Source organism: Pleurodeles waltl, chromosome 9, assembly GCF_031143425.1.
Source record: "Pleurodeles waltl isolate 20211129_DDA chromosome 9, aPleWal1.hap1.20221129, whole genome shotgun sequence".
NCBI classification, from domain to species: domain Eukaryota; kingdom Metazoa; phylum Chordata; class Amphibia; order Caudata; family Salamandridae; genus Pleurodeles; species Pleurodeles waltl.
The window spans coordinates 1,094,753,195-1,094,775,094 of NC_090448.1; the positions used below are offsets into that span (position 1 = coordinate 1,094,753,195).

At 44.7% G+C, this 21,900-nt stretch overlaps 1 protein-coding gene across 2 annotated transcripts in view; it reads right to left on the reverse strand.

Annotated features, from left to right (window-relative positions):
- The window catches only part of LOC138260368 (carbohydrate sulfotransferase 8-like), a 186,387-nt gene that overhangs the window by 7,582 nt on the left and 156,905 nt on the right, over nt 1-21,900 (reverse strand). The window lies entirely within an intron of this gene.

Below are 21,900 nucleotides of genomic sequence, written 5' to 3' on the forward strand. Positions count from 1 at the left end.
ATTTTTATTCACCATCAGGCTGTAAGGGACCACAATGGTCTAGGTACACACCCTGAAGTGGCTTGTCTGACACTAAGAGGGATGTCTGCGGAGGGCGTTTGACATTAGAGCCCTTAGTCTGCTGGCAAATGTCACAGCAAAGGACATACTGCTTAGTTTGTCTGCATAGACCAGGCCACCAGTATTGTTGCTGTCGAATTGTTATCGTGGCCTGTATACCAGCATGTGCAGAAGCGACACCCTCATGTGCGGCTGTAATCAGCTCTAATCTCTGGTCTTCATAGGGGATCACCCGATCTCCAACCCCAGGAATTGTTGTATAAGCAACATTCTGTGCACTGATATGGTAAGTATAATTTGTAGGGTATCCTTTCGGAAGGGTCTTGCCTGCAGCCGAAGCTTTAACAGCAATCAGTATTTCATTATCCAATCTCATCCGAGAACGAGTCACTGCAGCCACAGAAGCCGTAGCTACTGATGCTTTGGCCGCTTCATCAGCCAACTTATTACCGGCAACGTGTATTCCTACACGTTGGTGTCCTAATATATGAACTACATGGACACATGGTAGCTTATCCTTAAGATCAGCCACCCTTCCCCAAAACATTTTGTTTTTAATGGTGTTCCCTTTAGAATCCCTAAACCCGTTCAGTTTCCAATGATTGAGATATTCATTGTATGACTGGAGGCAGTAATATGAATTTCAGACTATCAAAGTCTGGCTTCCTGCCTCAGTATGTTTGAGCGCTAGAAGAAGAGCCTTAAGCTCATCCAACTGGGCTGTGCACTCCCCTAAGGTCTGCGTGTAGGTATTGTGAGGGTGGAAAACTCTACCTTCCATCACTCCGCACACGGCTGCGCAAGCTGCCGAGTGTTGATGTTTTGTACCTACAGCCGGTTGTGCTGATCCGTCAGTATAAATGATAGTATTATAACTGTCTAGTGGCAAGATATTTAGAGGAGAATTTCTCCTGTTCATACTGGAGAAATTCTTGGGTCTGAAGTCTTGGGTCAAATACATAATCGACATCAGTGGCGGTCAGAGACGTTGCCCATTGAATCCAGCGTGGATGTAATGCCTTAGCATTCGGAACGCTCGCTTTAGTGACAGCCTCTAAGGCCGGCACCGGGGAGACAACAATAATGCGTTTCCCCTGGGCAAGTAGCCTCTCTTTTATGACGGCCATCTGTACTGCTGTCAGAATCTTTTCTGCAGGTGCAAAACGTTTTTCAGCATTTGAATATAAATGTGATTTAAATGCTATCTGCACTATGTCATCCTCATTAAAGGTGACATAAGTAAATCCAAGGGCACCAGCAATTATTCTGATGACCAAATTTGTTTTATTGTCACATGTGTGTAAGTGTTTAGCTTTTAGCATGACCCGTTGCATGTCCCTAAGGATGTGTGTGTGTTCAATCTTCCATCGTCTGCTAGAAAAATTGGGCTGAATTAAGTCATAAAGTGGCTTGATGTGTTCTGCATAAACGGGAATGTATGTTCTGCCAAAATTGAAGGAACCCAGTAATGACTGTAATTTCTTAAGTGTGTTCAGGGGCTGTAGTTGAGTAAACTTTTCTAGGAAGTGCGGGGCCAGGCTCTTCCCCTCGTTTGATAGCTCATATCCCAGGAACAATACACTAAGAAAGGCTAACTTGCTTTTCTTAAAATTAAATTTGTAACCGAGGTCTGCAAATCCCAAAATGATCTGATGGACCCTCGCACGATGAATGTCGAGGGTGTCGTCAGTGAGATAGATATCATCCACATAGGACAATGCATCGTAATCAAGCTCGTGCAAAATTGATGTTACACGGGCTGAAAACAGGCCTGGGCTATTTTTATAACCTTGAGGTAAACGACAAAAGCGTTTCTGAGAGCCAAATGAAAATGAACTTAGGTCCCTACTTTCATGTGCTAAATTCTGGCAGAAGAATCCATTAGATATATACAATGTGTTTTATATTTTTTACGCACTATATTGTTTATCAGTGGCGTGCTGTGTGAATTTTGTATAGCATAGGTGCGTGTATGAATATTTAAGTGTCTATAATCAACCACGATTCTATATGAATGATCTGGCTATGCAATGGGGAATAATGGATTATTCATTGCAGATGTACAGGGTTCAATTACTCCCTGGTACTCAAGTTGAGATAGTATCTCCTTCACCGGAGCTTTCGCTTCATGTTTAACAGGGTATTGTGGCTGCAGTTGGGGTGTAGACCTAACGGGAATAATATGACAAGCAGACTCCTTGTCCCAACCTACATGATTACGGTATAGTGCAGGTGCCTGCACTAAAGCCCATTCAGCAGCATAGGCTGCTTTGGCTGCTTCTGGAACAAGATCGGAGAAAGAAGGCAAAATTACATCTTCCCCATGCAGGAGCTTGCAGGTGTGTTCAGGTGGCCAGTCTCTCTCGGCCAACAGGTTATCACTAGTTAGTTCATCCCAAAATATTACACTAATAATTCGTTCCACGTCTCCCTCTATCTGAATTGTTAAATCATAACCCTATCGGGGGGAGAACGCGGCCATCCGCTGTCTCTACCGCGATGTAATCGCTAGTTGCTGTCGCATCCAGATGATCTTTCAGACTCTGGAGACATATCGTGACCTCTGCCGCGCTGTCCAACAGAGTCACAGCCCACTTCTTGTTCCTCAACAGTGTTCTCAATACTACTGCCATTTTTTAACTGTCAGTGCTGCCACCTTCTTCTTTTTTAAACTGTGGCTTTTGCTGAGGAGTCTTTTCTTCTTTTTTAATGGCAGACTGTGGTGAGTCTTTCTTTACTTTCACGTATTCCGGATGTCGATCTTGACGGCCCCCTCTCTCGCTACCTCTATCCGGTGCGTCCTGAAAGGAACGAGAGGGACGTGAATCAGTATATCTGTCTGGCGGTCTAATGTGCTCCCTATTTCTGAGATTATACCTCCTTTCGGAGTATTCCGGATGTGGAGAATCAGCTCTCTTATTTCTTCTTTCTTCGAAATCTTTTTGTTTGTCCCAGCGTTTTTTAGAGCTCTCTTGTGCCTGCTTCGTACCTTCCTTATGGGTAGTACATGGTAATTCCAATTTTTTAGGTTTGGCTCCCAAACTATCCCGTCCTATACTAGTATAGGTATCGGAAATTATTTTCGGTAGCTGTCTCTCTTGTTCCAGATTTGGAGTTTCCTGGAGACGCTGGCGTATTGCCAGTGCCACCGCTTCCCCTTTAATATTACTCAGTATTATTGAGGAGACGGCGTCAAAGTTACGCATCAATTTCATCCCCAGATCCTGGGCCGGTGCAGCCCCATGTTCATTTTGTATTTGTTTTAACACTTCCGGTAAATTGGCAAGTGTCGGGGTACCATGTATGGAAGTATAAATGGCAGCGAAGACTGTACCCTATGTGGAACAGTCATCCACCAAAGGGAACTATCCCAAACGGCAAGCACATAGTGAGCAATCTATGTTTTTCCTGTGGTCCCGTATGGGGAAACACAGCTTCCAGCTGATTAGTTTTCTGGGCTATCCAGAACGGTATTTTTTCCCGTTCCATGGGCACTTTACCCATAATAGTATGCACTGTCTGTGGATGAATCCCAGTAGCCAATTGATAACCACCAGCTACTGGCGGTGCTGGACGTGCTGGTGTAGTGTTCAATGTTTGCATTACAAACTGAACCAATCGTCTATATAATGCTACTAATTCATTATATAATATTCGTAAATCTACGATCGGCATATTCTGTATGCCTGGGTGAGGTGTATATGTGGCAAACATAGGCCATGTAGGTCCCTCATTACTTAAAGGACCTAGCCTCACTCTTCGTAGTACATGTGGTAGGGCGCCTTCAAACCAGCTCTGATGCTCTTGATATGTGAGCGATATTTCATGATACTGGTATGCTTCATACCGTACAGGTACGTTCGCAACTTCATATGTGTGAAATGTGTGTGTTCTTTGGTCAACCTCAGGAAAGGTGACCCAACAGTAAAACGTTTCTGTTTGGTATGCTTCAGTTGCCTCTATTATCAGAGTAACATCCCCGCCCTCTTCTGTAAGGCCATGCGCTAATAAATGTTGTGTAAGTGCATGTCTAGCAGTTGCAGGAATGTCTATGATATTAGCCATAGTTGTTTAGAGAAACGGAACACCAATTAGGGGAAGTTTTTTCCTTTTTATGAGTTCGAGCTCGAACAACCTACAGCTTAATTACGTGTCACCTGTTCAGCTGAGGAGGAATCTCCCAAAGACCACGGACGTCTCCGTATAACGGTACTTAGGGTACCTGTTGTCTGTGAGACAGTGATAGTCAGGGTATCCGTAAATTAGTGCCTAAACACCATCGTTGGTGGCGCCATGTCGTAGTTTGGACTCTTGCTCTGAGCAAGACTGCTGGTCTAAGGATGACAGTACTTTTGTTTGTAGGTGACTGAGACTTTTCTACAACAAGTCGCAACTGTTGTCCCAACCTTACCGGCTCACTAGCAGTACCTGACCAGAAAGACTACAGTAAAAGGTGATTTATGGCAGTCGTTTACGCATGGACTCAAAAATAAGATATCTCAGGGAATGTCGTCATTAAATGGAGATTACCCTTTTCTCACAGATATATTATGTCTCATACAAACAAAGGCAATAACACAGATGGAGTGAAGTTATAATAGTTTTTATTTAACATAACTGCAATTTGCGATAAGTTTAATGAACTGCAATGATTAGGATAATGAATATAGCAAGTAACAGTATTGTGAAGAAGAGAGTCATTGTTATGAAGACCCCCACCATTTATCAATACATGAAAGATATATATATCTTTATAGATAAGTTTTAGAGCCACATGTGCAATTCAAGTTATTGTCCTAATGTTTTTACACCAAGTTAAAGATGTGTACTTATTTATTCCTTAAGAATTATTTATTATCTTGTTTTATGTGCTTTTATGGCCATGGATCGAACAAAGTTGATGATGATGATGATGATGATGAATTATTGACCATGTGGTTTAGACAGGGCTTTGGAACAGATTTTTCTTAGATAATACGTGGGTAATCATTTTGTGGTTCTGCTACTGTATCACTAGTGTTAGCCGCAAAGAGCTATTTTTATGCACTTGTCTGGCATTAGTGCCATTTTAACATGAATCTGATAACCATTTTAAGTTACTATATAAGCTTTTATTACATTGTGCTTGTGTTTTTAATGACTTGACAGTGCCTAAATTTGCCTATACGATTGTGCCGGTTGCAGGCGCCCTTACTAAAGTATGCCACTTAAACTACCAAGAAACTGTACTATTATGTAACATCAACTCAGCACTCTAAAGCTTAAATCATGGGCCTGATAGCTTGCACTTATCTTGGTGATGGTACCACCTGGGAAACTTGAATCTGAAACCATCTCATATTGTTTTAAGAGCCTTAAATATTTGTATTATTTTTAACACTATGAAGCAGATGTTCAGAAACCTTGGCATCTAAATGTTAAGTTATGTATCGGGAACAATGGTGGACTATAGTAGGCCATGGCCTATAGAAGCTATTTTTATTCTAAACTCTATTTTATGCCAGTGTGAAAGTATAATGGAACAAATGCACCTTCTTTGTATAATTTAATGTGTAACTTTTATGACCCATGGTCGAATAAAGTATATATATATATATATATATATATATATATATATATATATATGATGGAATATTCCCTAATACCCTAATGAGAATAGGCCTAACCTCCTACCTAAAGGAGAGCTGGGTTTGCTAAACCTAATCTGCCAAAGCCGTGTCCATGAGAGGAGCCCCCAACCCTCGTTACCTTGGAATGAGGTCTCTATCTCAGACTCCGCAGGGACACGAATACTAGGTCAGCGTCAAGATGACTGCAGCATCGGTATCAGCGATGGTGGCGATGCCCTCTGGTAGGAATCCCTCTGATTATCTGTCTAAAGTGTGATGTATTTATACAGATCTACAAGGTCCCATGACGTAGGTGCATTCCAAAACAATAGATAACAGGCATGCTTGGGACGGCAATTAATATCAACAATCCCTCGAAAGTATAGAGAGGGAAAATCCCTAAGTGTGAACACCTACTGTTTGTTTGTCTTTTGTGCTTGATCTTGACGCCTTGGCATGCTGACACTGATAATGAAACTCATAACAAGTGGCCTAACTATAAACAAGGCAGCCATCTTAGAAGAAATAAATAATTAAATGGGCTAAGACAGAGCAAGCTAAGTAGGTTAAAAGTCACTAGGTGACAGGGGCACGAGTCTACATGCCAGCAGCTCAGCTAACTCCTGCTATCCCATTAAAACAAACTAGGATTCACTACAAAGTGATTGTTTTTTAAATATTTGAGGCAGTCTTTGTTAGGGGAGGGTCGTTGGCTATTTTTCATACAGCGATTATCGTATCCAATAAATAAGCATTTTTGTGATAGTTGCAATATCAATTACTGTGCCATTTAACACATTTGTCAATGGTAACAAATTATCTTAGACAAACATTTCTTCATGAAATAAAAAGTAATTATGGGAGAATTACCCATTTTACGATTTCTTTGTTGAATCAACACAATTGAAGGGTGCCAGGTATTTTTTACGGTAAATTGTGGACACTACACGTTGTAAATTGATAGTAGGTTTCCTTTCTTATCAAATTTCAAGGTTATAAAAGTGTCATTGATAAGAGGGATGTGATATACAGAAAATGTTTACTGAGAGTTGCAATTGCGACCTTCGGCCCATTAACGACATCTCAGGACGCCACATACATGCTAGGGAACACCGACCACATGGCTTTTGCCCCAAATGCCATCACAAGAAATACATATCATGGTGTAAATAATAGGTAATTGTGCGCTATGGCTGCTTGTTACCATGCCCTCTCCTCTCTGCTTCATCAAACGTATCTGCATGGGCTAGTGGCAGGAGTACCTCCTGCAACATCTATGAAGCATCCATTTTAAAGCACTACTCGGCTCTCTGGGCTATCTGGGTAATGAATCTAGGCTTCACCTCTCATAATGTTGAGTCCAGTGCTTCATGTAAGCACCAGGGTAATTCCAGGATATTTTCACACAGTAGCTTTGCCACAAAAGGTAATCCTCCTAAATCTGATGGGTTGGTGTAAGAAATTGGGTTATTGATTGAGGGAGTAAAACCCTACTCATGCAACAATCACCATCCTTGTCAGGGTGAACCCCAAAAGTCAATAAATTAACCTGTGGTTAACCCTCTGGAAACCTGGTACAAAAGCAGTTAGTCTTAACTTAGAGCAGTGGTTCTCAACCTGGGGTCTGTGGCCCTCCAGGGGTCTGTGACACAGTCGCAGGGGATCCACAGACCTCATCCAGCATGAAGGCACTTCTCCAGCTGGGGCCTCTGAAAAAAAAGTGTGTTTTTATATTTATTACTCCTTTTGTGCAGCACTTTTAAAATCACAGCTAATTTCCTGGTATATCCACCATTGTTGAGGCAAATTTAAAAGCGTCAATATATCTCTTGTGATTAATGTACCTGCTGGAGAGAGATGGGAGTTTTATCTAGTGGCAGTTTGACTCATCTGAAGTAGCACATATGGTAAATATGCTTGCTGCAAATAAAGTGTATCATGCAAAGAACAGTATTTTAGAGAGATTCTTTTGTTACTGAGCAGTTCATATGTTACAAATGTAAACTAGCACAGTGAGGTATAAACTGCCATCAAAGAGCTGCATGCAAACTGCATGCCACAAATTAGAAAGTTATGTTTTTTTTCCCAGTTTTCCATTTTCCTGAAACTGCTAAAAAAGGTTTGCTTGCGTAGAAATACATTCTTATTATTAAAGTCAACGCAAACCACTGTGTTATGTTCTGAATCATCCTGAGTTTGTGCTTCTCCAGACCAAGCACTGTTAGAAAATGCCTACCGGTGTTGATGACATGTGAATCCTAAACCTTGTAATCCCCTGTAAAGTGCTCTGACAACCTACACAGGTATGACAGGTGCTATAAAACACATTAATTACATGTGATAGAGAGGCTATGGAGAGATTAGTGGCCCTTATGGTCACATATTTATGTGAAAAAGCTTTCTCAGATCTGATATATCATAAAAACAAAAACAGAAATTGCTTGGGAAATGTAGACTCTGACCAAACATTGAAAAGTTAGTCGCCGAGATGCAACGCCAACCTTCCCATTACGATTTTTTTGATTTTTGCATATTTTTTCAATATAAAATAATGATATCTTTGGTCATTCGAGTATTTGTTTGGTGTGTACTTGGTCGTGCATTTTTTGCGAGTTACTGTTTTAATGTTTTAAGTTTAAATTACACAAATTGCTTGTGGGGCCCCAGCTTTCTATAATTATTTAGTAAGGGTCCTCAGGAGTCAAAAGTTTGGGAACCACTGATTTAGAGGCATTGGGTAAAGTATTTATTCAGCACACAAACCGTAATGAAGAAAAAACACAACACAAGGAAAATCCCAAACTAAATTAGAAAAATAGAGAACATTTTAATAAATAAATTTTGTAGAGTTTAGCAGGGCAAGGCAGCAGGCTGTGTCCAAAAAGGCATTACGGTCGCCGAGAATCCACCTGATAAAGTCTTGGCAAAGCCATAAATGATGGCAAGAAAAAACACCAAAGTTTAAAACCTGCACTGGGTTAAAACTGCAAGCTGTAGCTGTGGAGAGCCTCAAGAGGCTGGATACCACCACTAGGAGTTCCCAATGAACAAGATTTGCTGCTGCGGAGAAGAAAGAAGCTGGAGCTACAGTGAAGTCAGACCAACCAGCAATGCACCTTGGGCAGATTGGCAACCACATAAGTCCCAGTCTTCTGTCAGTTCTTCCAGCATTTTTTGTGATATTTCTTCATTCAAAATTTTTATGGTTAAGCAGGAGCAGCACCTCTAACACCCCTTCTAAGAGTCCAGGACCAGGGTGGCACCACTTGTGGGAGTTAGGACTCACTCACTGTTAGACCTGACATGCCGAGGTACGGTTTCCCCAAACATTTTTGCTTTTTTTCATAGGGTTTGCTGATTCTCTCTTAGTGGCCTTAGGGCTCTGGACACTATCCCACTGTAAGTACTTTCCCACTGTAAGTACAGTGTGAAAGTGTGCAAGTCTTTCCAACATATGTTAGGAAGTGGCGCTGGGCAGTGTCTGCACACTCACACCTAAGGTGTTCTTAAACCTTAGACCAGCCTGTCATAGCAGGCCTGTGTGTGCGCCATTGAACCTATGGTGTTACTAAAAGTGTCTAGCCTGCCAATGCAGGTTTGTGGGTGCCCAAGGGCACGTATGCCCAGTGAGTGAAGAATACCCATGTATGTTTTCACTACCTATGAGAGTTGCTCTGCCCATAGGTTAACATGGGGGAAGTTACCAGTACTCCTAGCTACAATAGTGGATTGCAGTGGAGCAGCCTCATATGTTTTCTATAAATAGATTCATCCTGACAAACCCCTTCCTATGGTTAAGATGATTTTGTCAATAATAACTTAGAAATGCCACTTCTAGGAAGTGGGCATTTCTATGATCTAAAATGCGTTGGGCCCAATTCACAAAGATAAACTTAGACCAAAAGTCTAAGGTTTATACCATCAGTCTAAGTTTAGACCTAAAGTCTAACTTTACTTTTAGTAAAGTTAGGCTCTTAGTCTAAGTTTGGACTTTTGGTCTAAGTTTACACCAAAAATCAGGCCCTTTGTATGCTTCTTAAATTCAACTCTAGTACGCAATGGAGGCTCAGGGAGCACATCTCTGCATTCCCCAGCAGCAGATATAAACCATAGGCACACAGACAGACCTCTTCCATTTGAGGGCCTGGTGGGATAGATTGGAGGGAGAGGTTTTAACATTTGGCCTCTCAGAGCCAGATCATGCCCAACTAACAATTAAGAACTACATAACACAGCCCCATGGCAGACAGGATTGAAATTCAGTGGAGACATTTGTGGTTCAAAGGGGAACCCTCTGAACCTCCCAAAACTCCAAAGGCACACTACGGTATAACTGCTGGTGCCACACTGGAGCAAACTAGAGATACACTTGTGGGGACACAGGACCGGAGAAAGTGAATTGTGTGGAGCACACTGCCAGAGGAGCCTCTTGTATACAAGGAGTAACTACTGTCCTTGAAAGAGACCGCAAGCCCTTTCTGAATCGTGGCTCGTCTGACATCCTGCTGTAGTGTGGAACCCGGAAGTGTGCTCTCTAAGGGCTTGTTGGCTTGCTCCCTATTCTCTGATGGAGGTCTCAGGTGCAACAACGACCTTCGCAAGGGACCTACACCTGCTACCTGTGACATCTGGAGAACCCTCTTAAGTGCCCGCATCATCTGCTGGATCCCACCTAATAGCAGCTGTGTGAGCGTGGAACCAAGTATTGTTCCTAGAGATTGGATTGCTTGGAGTGGACTGCCAAAGAAACTGCCCGCATTCAGGCAAGTGTGGCCCTACATTGTGGAGCCTCGACACGCATAAGCGTCTTGTTGGTGGTGAGCAGATTTACCTGTTGTGGGACCCTGCGTGGCCCGCTTCATCAATTGTGCTGCATTTTTCTTGTGCGACGCGCCAACGGCATGCTCAATGTATGCGGTGTCCGATTCACAGGTTGTGGCCCTCGGAGGTGGGACGTAGCTGTAGCAGTGCCGCATTCTACCTTGTGTGGGACCGCTGAACTTGCAACTGTCTATGTGACCGGAATTGTCTGGTGTAACTCAAGACATCACACACAGGACATTGTGCCTCATTTCTAGGGAGACAGGGAATTGGTAACTCTTTGATTGTGTGACTGTAATTGTCTAGTGCGACTCAAGTCATCGGGCCCCATATGTTGTGCCTCATTTCCAGGGAGGTATGGAGTTGGTAACTCTTCTTTTGTATGATGCATCTTGTATGGTTTTACCCAAGTCACCGGGCACCAGATGTTGTGGCTCATTTCCAAGGAGGTGTTGAATTTGCTGCCCTGCAGTAGTTGGATCAGAACTGTCGGTTGTGACTCCTACTATCCCATGGCCGACGTTGTTTCTCATTTCCAGGGGAGGCACGGGGGAACAAATTCATGCTCTGGAGTGCCCGGATTGCCTGGGTGCGGCTTTGTTCAACGTGTGTCCTAAAAGGTGCCTCCTACTTCCAATAGGCTCCCCTGATTTATCCCTCACTCATTGATTGCTCCTTTCGATTCCCTCAGTGTGGCAGACCAACTGCCATCTCCTCACTCAGCCCTAAGAACTCCTTGTTACCAGACTATATTGACAGAACTGGCCTGGGTGGTGAGATGAAGTGAGTGTGTTTCAGAATGCTTCGGAGAGCGATTGGAAGCAGGTCCTAAGAGGTGTTGACCCTCCCCCCTTTGTACCTCGCAGAACTAGACAAGTGTCCTGAGGGGTGGCCAAACCTCTATTTGTTGACTGCTGCCTGAAACTGCCTGTCATCTAACCTCCCACCTATTTCTCCAGGACCCTGAATAAGTGTGACTTCAACCAGGATCGACCAGTGTCGGGGGGAGGGTGAAGGTTTTCTTCAACTCCAGTCCATGGGGGGGATGGAGTATTCAGTGTTGGCAGAAGGGTGGAGGAGGGAGTTTGGGCCATAGGGACTGTGAGTATAACATCTACTGATCTTCTTGATATCAGTGCACTCCATTATGGGCTTGTGTGCGTATGTGAGTGCATGCCATATGAGCCTGCTTGAGATCAGAAACACTGGGTGTTGGTGTTGAGACAGTGCCTGGGAGTGACTGTCTGTGACTGATAACAATGCAAGATGGTTGTGCCCTACACATTAATTTTTGCCAAAAGTGTATCACATTTGACATTGATTTTACCTGTGCAGCATCTGGCCCACTGTGCTATGTGTTAAAATTGCCTATGTGTGCACATTACCGTTATCAATGTTAACTGGAGTGTATCCTATAACTGTGTGGGATTGAATTTGAATAAATGTTCGGTGGGTCTTCTGCTGACAATGTTTTGCACTGCAAGAGGGTGCTGGAAGTAAAGTAGGATCTTTGCCAAAATGTACATACTACTGATGTCATTTTAGCTTGGTTGGGCCTACTAACGCTAGTGATGTTTCCAATTGTGATTTATGTCCAGAGTTGCAATGTTCCTGTTGTGTTGACCAATATGTGTTGAATACAAACTTTATATACATATACCTTGAGTGAAGTCTCTTTTGATGCTCAGTGCATTTGTTGTGTGAAAGTGCTGTTCCAATGCTTTACACATTACCCCTGTGATAAACCTGACTGCTCAGTGTCACGCTATCCAAGGGTGAGCGCAGGTTATACAGTGATTGTAATCACTCACCCCTGACAGGAGGAGTTGGCTCTGCCTGGCTAAGGCCTTGCCTCAGTCAACCAAAGCATGAGGCCCCCAACATTTGTCAGTCAAGCGGTGGGATAGGACTTGCATTCGCCCAGCATCACACAATAACTAACTACGTGCAATGACTTAACACAGGCAAAAGTGTTCCTTTGTTTCTTAAGCTGTCCCCAAAAGAGACAGTGAGGTAGCCGGGGAGGGATGACCTATTTTTTTCTTATAGATCTCTGTTTCTACTTCCACTAATTTGATAACATGTCTGAGGGCCTACCAGAGGTAGAGTTTAAGTTGACTGATCTGGACACCTACACAGTGGCACAACTCAAGGTGGTCGGCCAGGCAAAGGGATAGCTTGCAAAGGAAGAGCCAAGAAGGAGGAGTTGCAGGAAGCCTTTAAGGCCTGGGCAAAGGCCCACCCGAGGGGAAAGTGGATAATGAAGGAGAGTTTGAGTGTGGGGAAGAGTCAGAACAGGCCAAGGGAGCCCTGACAAGCAACCTGCATAGGGGGAAGATATGGGGGCCCTTCTAGAACCGGAGGCAGTATTTCCTCAAGAAGTCTGTCTCCAGTAGAGCTCGAAGACAGGAGGGAAGAAAGGAAGTTAAAGTTAGAGCTTGCTAGGACTACCAAGGAGCAAGCCCTAGCCCTGGTCAAGTTAGAAAAAGAGCAAGACCTGGCCTGATTGGACAAAGAGCAAGCTCCAGCTGAAAAGAGACTAGCCATGGAAGAAAAAGATGGTCCATGAGCTTAGCCTCAGAGAGCTGGACATTAGAGCCCTACAAATAGGGTCCAACAACAGCAATTGTGATAGCACACTTGCAGTGTCTAACAGAAAGAGTAGAGCTCAAATTCCAAAGGATGTGAAACAGGATTACCAAGCGGGGGATGACTTAGACAAAAGGTTAACGGCCTATGACATGGCCTTGAAGGTACTTCGGGTCACTGAAGAGGGCTGGGGTGGTAGTTTATAGCAGTGCATGCCCCCCATGAGGAGGGACACCCTCCTTCCCAGGATGTGGGGGACCAGACTAACTACCATGCCTTGAAGACCGTGTAGCTCAATAAGTTTGAACTTACCCCAGAAAAATACCGCCAGAGGTTTAGGGCCAGCCACAACCTGACCACACAATACTGGGATGGCTTCTTAGACTACACGAGTAGGGCATTAAAGGGGTGGGTGCTCAACAGTAAGATAAATGATTATGAGCACCTCCTCAAGACTTGCGTTGCTGACCTCATGCCGAATTCTGGTAGACAGCCAGCTGGTTGACTGCCGGATGTTTGCTGAGTAAGCGGACTGCCTGGCCAGCACCCAGGGTCCAAAAAGATCACCGGGGGAGGGACTCCCAAAAGGTGGGCCAGTGTCACCCCAAAAGAAAGAGGGGGTGGCAATAATGATGAATCTTCTGCCAACTCCCCAAAACATCCCCCGGGGAAAGAGTCTGGCCTGTATGCCCAATCTGGTCCCCCAAAGAAATCTTTCCCGGACACAAGTTTGCCACCCAGGACCCCTAGGTGCTACAAGTGTTGTGGGTATGGACACTACAAGGGAGATCTTAAGTGGACAAAGCGAGTACCCCCACAAACTGGAGGAAAGTCTCCAGGGGTGGTAAGCATAGTGATGAGGGAGGAAGGAGCCCCCGGCAATGGGGGAGGTTAGTCGTGTTATCCTAGTGTCCCTGGGTGACACTGAGATGATTCCCAGGATCCAGGTGCCTGCTAACATTCCAAAAAAATAGGCAGAGGGTCACCAAATGGGCATGGGGTAGAGCCCATGAGGGTTAGTATGACTGTGGTAATGACTCAGCTGGATTCCCCTGAGCAGATCATCCCCCAAGCTACCCACCAAGTGGTGGTGGCTGACAACAGAGAGGGCCATTTCCCCGTTGCCCAGGTGTCATTTCAGTCACAAGGTTTGGGATTGTTGAAGGTTACCGTGAGCCCCGCCATGCCAGTGTCTTGTCTTTTGGGTAATGACCTGGCTGGACCACGATATCTGGAAATGGGGCTCCGGGCTCATGTAGAGATGTAGAGGTAACCCGAATGGATCTGTGCTACCACACGGTCCATGGCTACCAAAAAAAGGAGCCAGGAGGGACTGAAGTCTGGAACAATGGCCTAGCCTCCTGCTAAGAGGGGGGAGAGGATGAGGATGAGGGAAACCCACCACTGAATGTACCTCTGTTGAGATGTAGGGGAACTGACTGAGGCTGCCCCGGTGTCCACTGAAGAAGACATTACTCCTCCTGGTACCGGTCTCAAGCTTGCCGAGTTGCAACTGTGAGGAGGCTTCACTAGGCAGGAGATCTGGCACCCCTGTCTGTTTTCCCTGCCTATGACAGAGAGTGCCCCACCCGAGGGCCTGAGGCAACAAGCTGAAATCCAAGCAGCCGGTGATGAATCTAGGACTCATCACCTTTAATGGGAGGACAATCATCTGTACAGTGAGCATAATGCTCCTGGTCAGTGGGCCTGAAGGGCCCTAGTGGTCACCCAGTGTTATTGGACCTTCCTACTGGAATTGGCCCATGACATTCCCCTGGCGGGACATTTGGGCTGGGACTGTACCTTTGCGCAGCTTGCTCCTCACTTTTATTGGCCTAGACTCAGAGTATCCTCAGATTCATTTTGCAGGACCTATGTAATCTGCCAGGCTGGTGGCAAGGTAGGCCAAAACTTAAAGCCCCTTCCTTAAACACTTGCCTGTCATTGACACCCCCTTTGAAAGTAGAGCCTATAGATCCCCAGGTGGCTGCCGGGCACAGGTTCATCCATACCCAGAGGCGATGCCTCTGAGGACCACGACTGCACCAGCGGTGGCAAAGACCCTGACGGGGATCTTTACTCTAGTCGGATTCCCCAAAGAGGTGAAGTCTGACAGGGGCACAAATTTCATGTCAGCTTACATGCAAGTCATGTGGAAGGAGTTTGGAGAGACGTGTGTTCTCTACTCCGTACCACCCCTAAGCTAGTGGTCTTGTTGAGAGATTCAACAAAAACCTGAAAGGCATGATCAGTGTGATGTCCTCTTACCATGCCACGAGTTTGCCTACCGGGAGGTCCCTCAGAAAGGAGAGGGGTGTAGCCCCTTCGATCTTCTATTCGGTTACCCGGGCAGGTGACCTCTGAGTTTGGTCAAGGAGGGCTAGGAGCAGTCTCCCAAGAGAACTCCTCGGGATGTAGTAAGATGCATGCTGGCCTTTGGGAGCCAAATGACCAAGTTGTTAAAGCAAGCCTCCCACAACTTATAAGCCAGCCTGGATGTCATGAAAGAGTGGTACAACAGGAACGCCACTCATGTAGAGTTGACACCTGGACCAAAAGTGTGGGTGATGAAGGCTGCAGAGTCAAGAGCGCTCTAGAACTGATGAAGCGTGCCCTATGAGGTGATTGAGAGGAAAGGAGAGACCACCGACCTGGTGGATCTCAAAACCCAGAGGCAGGCCCCCTGGTTACTACATGTCAATCGCCTCAAGCCACACTTTAAGAGGTCTGAGGTCACCATGCTAATGATGATGGGAGGAGAGGAGGAGGAGGAGGAAAGTGAACCACTCCCTGACTTCCTGACCTCTGAGGACAGGGATGGGTCAGTGGAAGGAGTCATCCTGTCCCCCACCATAACTCTTGACCAGCAGAGGGACTGTCACTGAGTGTTGGGGCAGTTCCCCTCATTGTTCTTCCTTATCCTGGGCACTACCCATCTGTGTATCCATGAGGTGGACACAGGTGACAATCTCCATGTCAGAGCAAATCTTATAGCTTGTTGGATCAAGGCAGAAGTGTATAAGATATTAGAATTGGGGTTCATAGAATGCTCAAGCTGCCCCTGGTCAAGTCCAGTGGTTCGGGTATCAAAAGTCACCCCAGCGGGCACCACACCAGAACTAAGGTTCTGTGTGGACCATGGGGCACTGAGCTCAATGACCCAGACCAATGCCCATTCAATTACCCGGGCGGATGAGTTGATTGACAGATTGGGCGTGGCTAAGTATTTAGGTAAATGCGACCTTACCTCTGGGTATGGGCAGATTGCCCTCACTATGGAAGCCAAAGAGAAAACTACCTGCTGCACTCTGGACAGGCATGATCAATTCAGGGTCATGCTCTTCGGGCTCAAGAATGCACCCGCCACCTTCCAGAGGCTGGTAAACCAGATCTTTGCCAGTATGGAGGAATTCTCAGCTGCTAATGTACATGAGATTGCAGTCTTCAGTAACAATTGTGAAGATCATCTCTTTCACCTCCAGGAAGCACTTCAGGTTTTGCAGCAAGCAGATCTCACTATCAAGATCAGTAAATGACAGATAGGGCAAGGATCAGTGGTTGTCTTGGGACAACAGGTGGGCCGGGGTAAGGTGCACCTCCTCCAGGCTAAGATTGAGGCCATCCTAGCCTGGGAGCCCCCCAAGACCCAAACAGGCATCAGAGCCTTCTAGGGCATCACTGGGTACTACCGGAGGCACTATTATGACTCCCTTGATGAAGCTTACCTAAAAGAAGCAGCCCTGAAATGTAATATAGACTGAGGCCTGCCAAAATGCATTTGACTCCCTCACGCAGGCCATGTGCACAGCTCCTGTGCTCCACGCCCCTGACTACTCTCAGGAATTTATCATTCATAAGGATGCCTCCGAACACGGTATCGGGGTGGTACTATCTCGGTGAACGAGGAGGGCTTAGGCCAGTCAGTAGCCTTCATCTCCCAGAGGTTACTCCCCTAGAAACAGAAGTGAGCTTTTGCAGTGGTCTGGGCCCTGAAGAAGTTAAGGCCATATTTATTTGGCACTCACCTCTTGGTCCAAACGGCCCATAGACCCCCCCAGGTGGCTATTGCAGATGAGGGGCGAGAATACAAAGCTGTTGAGGTGGTCCATTTCCCTACAGATGGCCTTCAGGGTGGAGCACCGCCCTGGGGAAACCACTCCAACGCAGATGATCTATCTAGGTTTTTCTGCCCTAGTGAGGAGGACTATTTAGAAGCTGAGTAGAACCCCACACACACACTTTCGGCTAAAGGGACACATGTTAGACCTGATACTGAGGTACTGTTTTGCCAAAAGCTTTTGCTTTTTCTCATAGGTTTTGCTGATTTTTTCTTAGTGCACGCGCCTTTACAACATATGTTAGGAAGTGGCACTGGCCAGTGTCTGCGCACTTGCACCTATGTTGTTCTTGAACTTTAGATCAGCCTGTCATAGCAGGCCTGTCTGGTGGTCCTAAACTGTGTCCAGCCTGCCAATACAGACTTGTGTGTGTGCTAGAGAATGTATGCCCAGAGAGTTCAGAATACCCAGGTGTGTTTTCACTACCTATTAGGGTTTCTCTGCCCATACGTTAACATGGGGGAAGTTATCATTACTACTAGCTGCAATTGTGGATTGCAGTGGAGCAGCCTCATAATGTTTCATATCATTGGATTCGTCCTGACAAACACCTTCCTATGGTAAAGGTGGTTTTGTCGATTATATCTTAGAAATGTAACTTCTAGGAAGGGGGCATTTCTGTGCTCTAAAACGCTTTGGGCCCAATTCACAAAGGTAAACTTAGACCAAAAGTCTAAGGGCCCAATTCAAAAAGGTAGTCTTAGACCAAAATTCAAAGTTTAGACCAAAAGTCCAAGTTTAGACCTAAAGTCTAACTTTCCTTGTAGTAAATCATCAAGGAAGTTACCTTGGAGTTGAGGAAGGTAGTTCTTCAGAAGTTTTCCACAGGTCCAAGAGTGTACTGAAGGTGGTTCAGTAGGTCCAAGTTCTTGCCTTCACCTGCCAAGAATCTAAGAAGTCAAGGGTGACAAAAAGCTAGTGTCAGTTACCTTTGTGTGTGTGCTGGAGGCGGCTCATCCCAACAATCCTGCAAGATGGCCCATCCTGCCAACATCTCTTTTCATCTCACTGTCTCAGGGAGTGAATACACAAAGCCCAACACCTAAGCTATTCACAGTCATGTGACCAAGGACACTGGCAGCAGGCACCAAACGGAGAGGACAAGGAAATGCCAGCTTTCTAAAAGTGACATTTTCAGAATAGTGTCTTAAAATCTAACTGTACCATTAAAGATGATTTAAAATTACATTTCATGTGAGTCCAGACTTGAAACCTCTCTCTGTTCCCACTCAAAAGTTAGCACTTGTTAAATCTAATAAACTAATCCAAAGTTACCCAATGGAGGAGATAGGCCCTACTGCAGTGAATGAATGGATGTTTATTTTATTAGATAAATAAAACCATAAAAATATTCTTTCAACATAAAAGTTAACAGAACAACATTGGTGAACTAAAACATTTATATTACAATAAAAATTATAAAATAAAAGTAGTTTAATACATTCCACAGATTTGATTTGCCCCTACTTAATTCCGGTTGCTGGTCCAAGACTTTATTACCGGGCTGACTGTACACCCAGTGATGTTACTTAAGAACCTTCCTTTCTTTGATGTATTCATTCGTGGTAGATGGATTTTATTTCTATTGGCACCCTCCTTATCATTGGCTTGTTTCGGTAGATGTAATTTTGGAGGAAAGAAATTCCAAAAATTGAACCAGCCTAATATTCAATATGGTGTTTTGTTGTTTGAATGGTTCAGTTAGTGCTTGTCTACAAGTTCTGACCCCTAAGCCATTGAGTTCTTTTTTCAGTAAACATCTTCTTTTAATAGCCAAAACTGGCCAAATGCAGACCACATGCACCAAGTTTTCTTCCTCCAGATGACATAGGCAGCACTCATGGGTGCCTGGTCACGGCCCCTTCTTCCATTTTGGCATGAGGTCTAGCGTTGGAACTTCACCCAGCCTGAGCCTTAGAATGCGTTGCTTGATTTTCCGTGAGTAGGGGTCAGCCATAAGTGGTGATTCTTTGAAAGTTTTATATGAGTTAAGAATCAATCAGCCATGCGACCTCTAGCCAGAACCTCCCTGTCTTCTAGCCAGCTGTGTAATTTAATTGATTTATTCACTGCTTTGTTAAAAGCCATTGTGAAAAGCGACTGGTCCCATACATCACCTAAGTTCAAAAGACTTATACTTGTTTCCAGATACCTTTTGTAATTGCTATTCCCTCTTTCTAAAATAATTTCCTGCCAGACTAGATTAGCTAATGACCCTTTTGGAGCGCAGCTCAGTTTGTAATAGCATTTGATATATGCCACAGGACAGGCCAGCGACAGCTTAACCAACCTAAATTTCAGTCTGACCTCGGCTGGGGAGGCATGCCCTCGTAACCGAAAGACACGCTCATATGTCTTTATCAGAATGTTATCCAGGAGAGTTACCTCCATCGCCCTCATTATTTCAGCCCCATAAGTGAGGGTTGGCAGTAATTTTGCTCTCATTATGGCTGTCAATGGATTCAGAGCATGGACACAGATTGAATTTGAGAGCTTTCCTAAGGCGTGAGCAAGTGCCTGCGCCTTATTTTTTATTGCTTCTTTTTGTAGCGCATAGTTACATCTGGCATCGACCACGACTCCTAGGTATCCATATGAGCTTACTGCCTCTAAGGTCTTTCCATTCAGGTACCATTGACGCTGGCTAGTGGGTCTGTGATTTAGAGTAATCATTTTAGATTGGTTATGGTTGATTTCTAATTTGTTTGTTCTTGCATACTCTTCTAATTTGTTTAGCAGTTTTTGCATGCCTATCCTGGTGTTGCTAATTAGTAAAAGGCCGCCTGCATAAAACAAGTTAAAGAGTGTTGGGGCCAATGCACAGCCTTGTTTAACACCGACTGTTGTTTTAACTGCCCTAGATAGGTGTGAGCCTCCCCCAAGTTTAACCTTCACCCATGTATCAGAGTAAATCATTTCGATGGCATTTAAAATAGTAGCTGGTAACCCCCAAAGCTGTAGTATGGCCCACAGTTTGCCACGTGGGACACAATCAAAGGCAGCTTTAAAGTCAACAAAGCACCAATAGGTGGGAGTTCCAGTTGCTTTTGCTCTGTTGGTGATCAGTCCCTGTGCCATAAGGTTTGTTAGCGTTCCTTGATGCTTGGTGAACCCGCTTTGATTTAAAGGCAGTATGTTTTTAACTGCAATCCAAGTCTCTAAGTGTTTTAGCACACAAGATGAGAAATACTTGGGGTCAACGTCTAAAAGAGCGATTAATCTGTAATTGCTTGGGGAAGCCGCATTCCCTCCCTTGTATATGGGGTGGAATATTGAGCCTCTTCAGGTTCCCGGAACAATTCCTGTTGTGAGCACACAATTGAACATTGCAGCCAGGAAACTGGCCGATCTTTCTGTTTCCTGCTTAAACAGTGCCTGTGGTAAACTGTTTGGGCCAGGTGCACAGTCAGTTCATTACTTCCTGATGATTTTTATTAATTCTGATGCCGTGATCTTCAAACTTCCCGAAACATTGGGTTCCGGATTTTTTGTGAACCCCTGGGTTTGCGGTCTTCCTTCGGTGGTCAACTCTTTTAGATGAGACTTTAAGTGACACACCCATGCTTCCTCTGTACTGTTTGCATTATTAGCTGCCTTTGGACCCTTATCCATTGTATTAATGATTTTCCAGAATCTTTTAGAGTCAGATGTTTTGAACGCAAAGTGTAGTTTGGCCCAAAGCGTCTCCTGCTGATGTTTTTTAAAGGTCCATAGTTCTCTTTTAAGCAGTTTTCTTTGCTCTCACAAGGCGGCAAATAATAATCCATTGCCTGGGAATTTACGCAGTTGCCTTGGTAGTTTACCTACAACTGCTTTCCTTCTACAGACTGGCTGCGGTAAGTGTAAATGTTTGTGATAATTCAACTGTACTCCCTTTCTTGTATTTCCTGAGGAGTCGTTGTTTATAAGATCGGTGGCAAAGTTCTCCCAGACCATTGTCAATTTTGCCCTGCTCATGGCCATTGATTCTAGCCTTAATAGAGCCTCTTCTGCTTGGCTTTCAATAGTATTGGATGACCATTTAAGTCGCTTTAGATTGTCAGTGCCAATTACCCCTTCCAGGCCTACCGCTTCCTCTGGCTTATATGGTGATGAACGCATCCCGATTACCTGCAGCTTGTGATCACTTTCCACACGGTCCTAGATGCTGAAGTTACTCACTAATGTGTACAAAGCAGGTGTTACCAGTGTGTAATGTAGCTGAGAAACTGTTTCCCGGAGGATCTTGTCCATTCTGGAGGGATTTCGTGCGACTTCCGGCCATTTAGCACAAAGAGGCCTACCGATTCACAGGTGCGTATAAAACTCTGCCCTAACTTGTCTTTCCTGCTTTTTATTGGGAAGGTTTGGCCGGGCACCATTGCCACTGTTTGGATATGATCTTCACCAGGATTGTGGAATAGGTAGAGATTGAAGTCTCCCGAAATTAGCCAGTATGCCGATTGTACTGTGCTTTTTATCCTTATCAGTTGGTTTAGTAACTTAGGGCCAGATGTAGCATAGGGTTTTACTCATTCTGTGTCTATGGGAATATGTGTTCGTACATATGGCCCTTATTTACTTCAACTGTTTTAATTTTGGATTAATATATATATATATTGGCTAAGATCAGTGGTTCCTGTATCTTCTTTACCCATCCATTAAGCCTGACTAGTTGAAAGGGTAGATCTTCCTCCTTGTGCTCTGAGATCTTTGCTAGGATG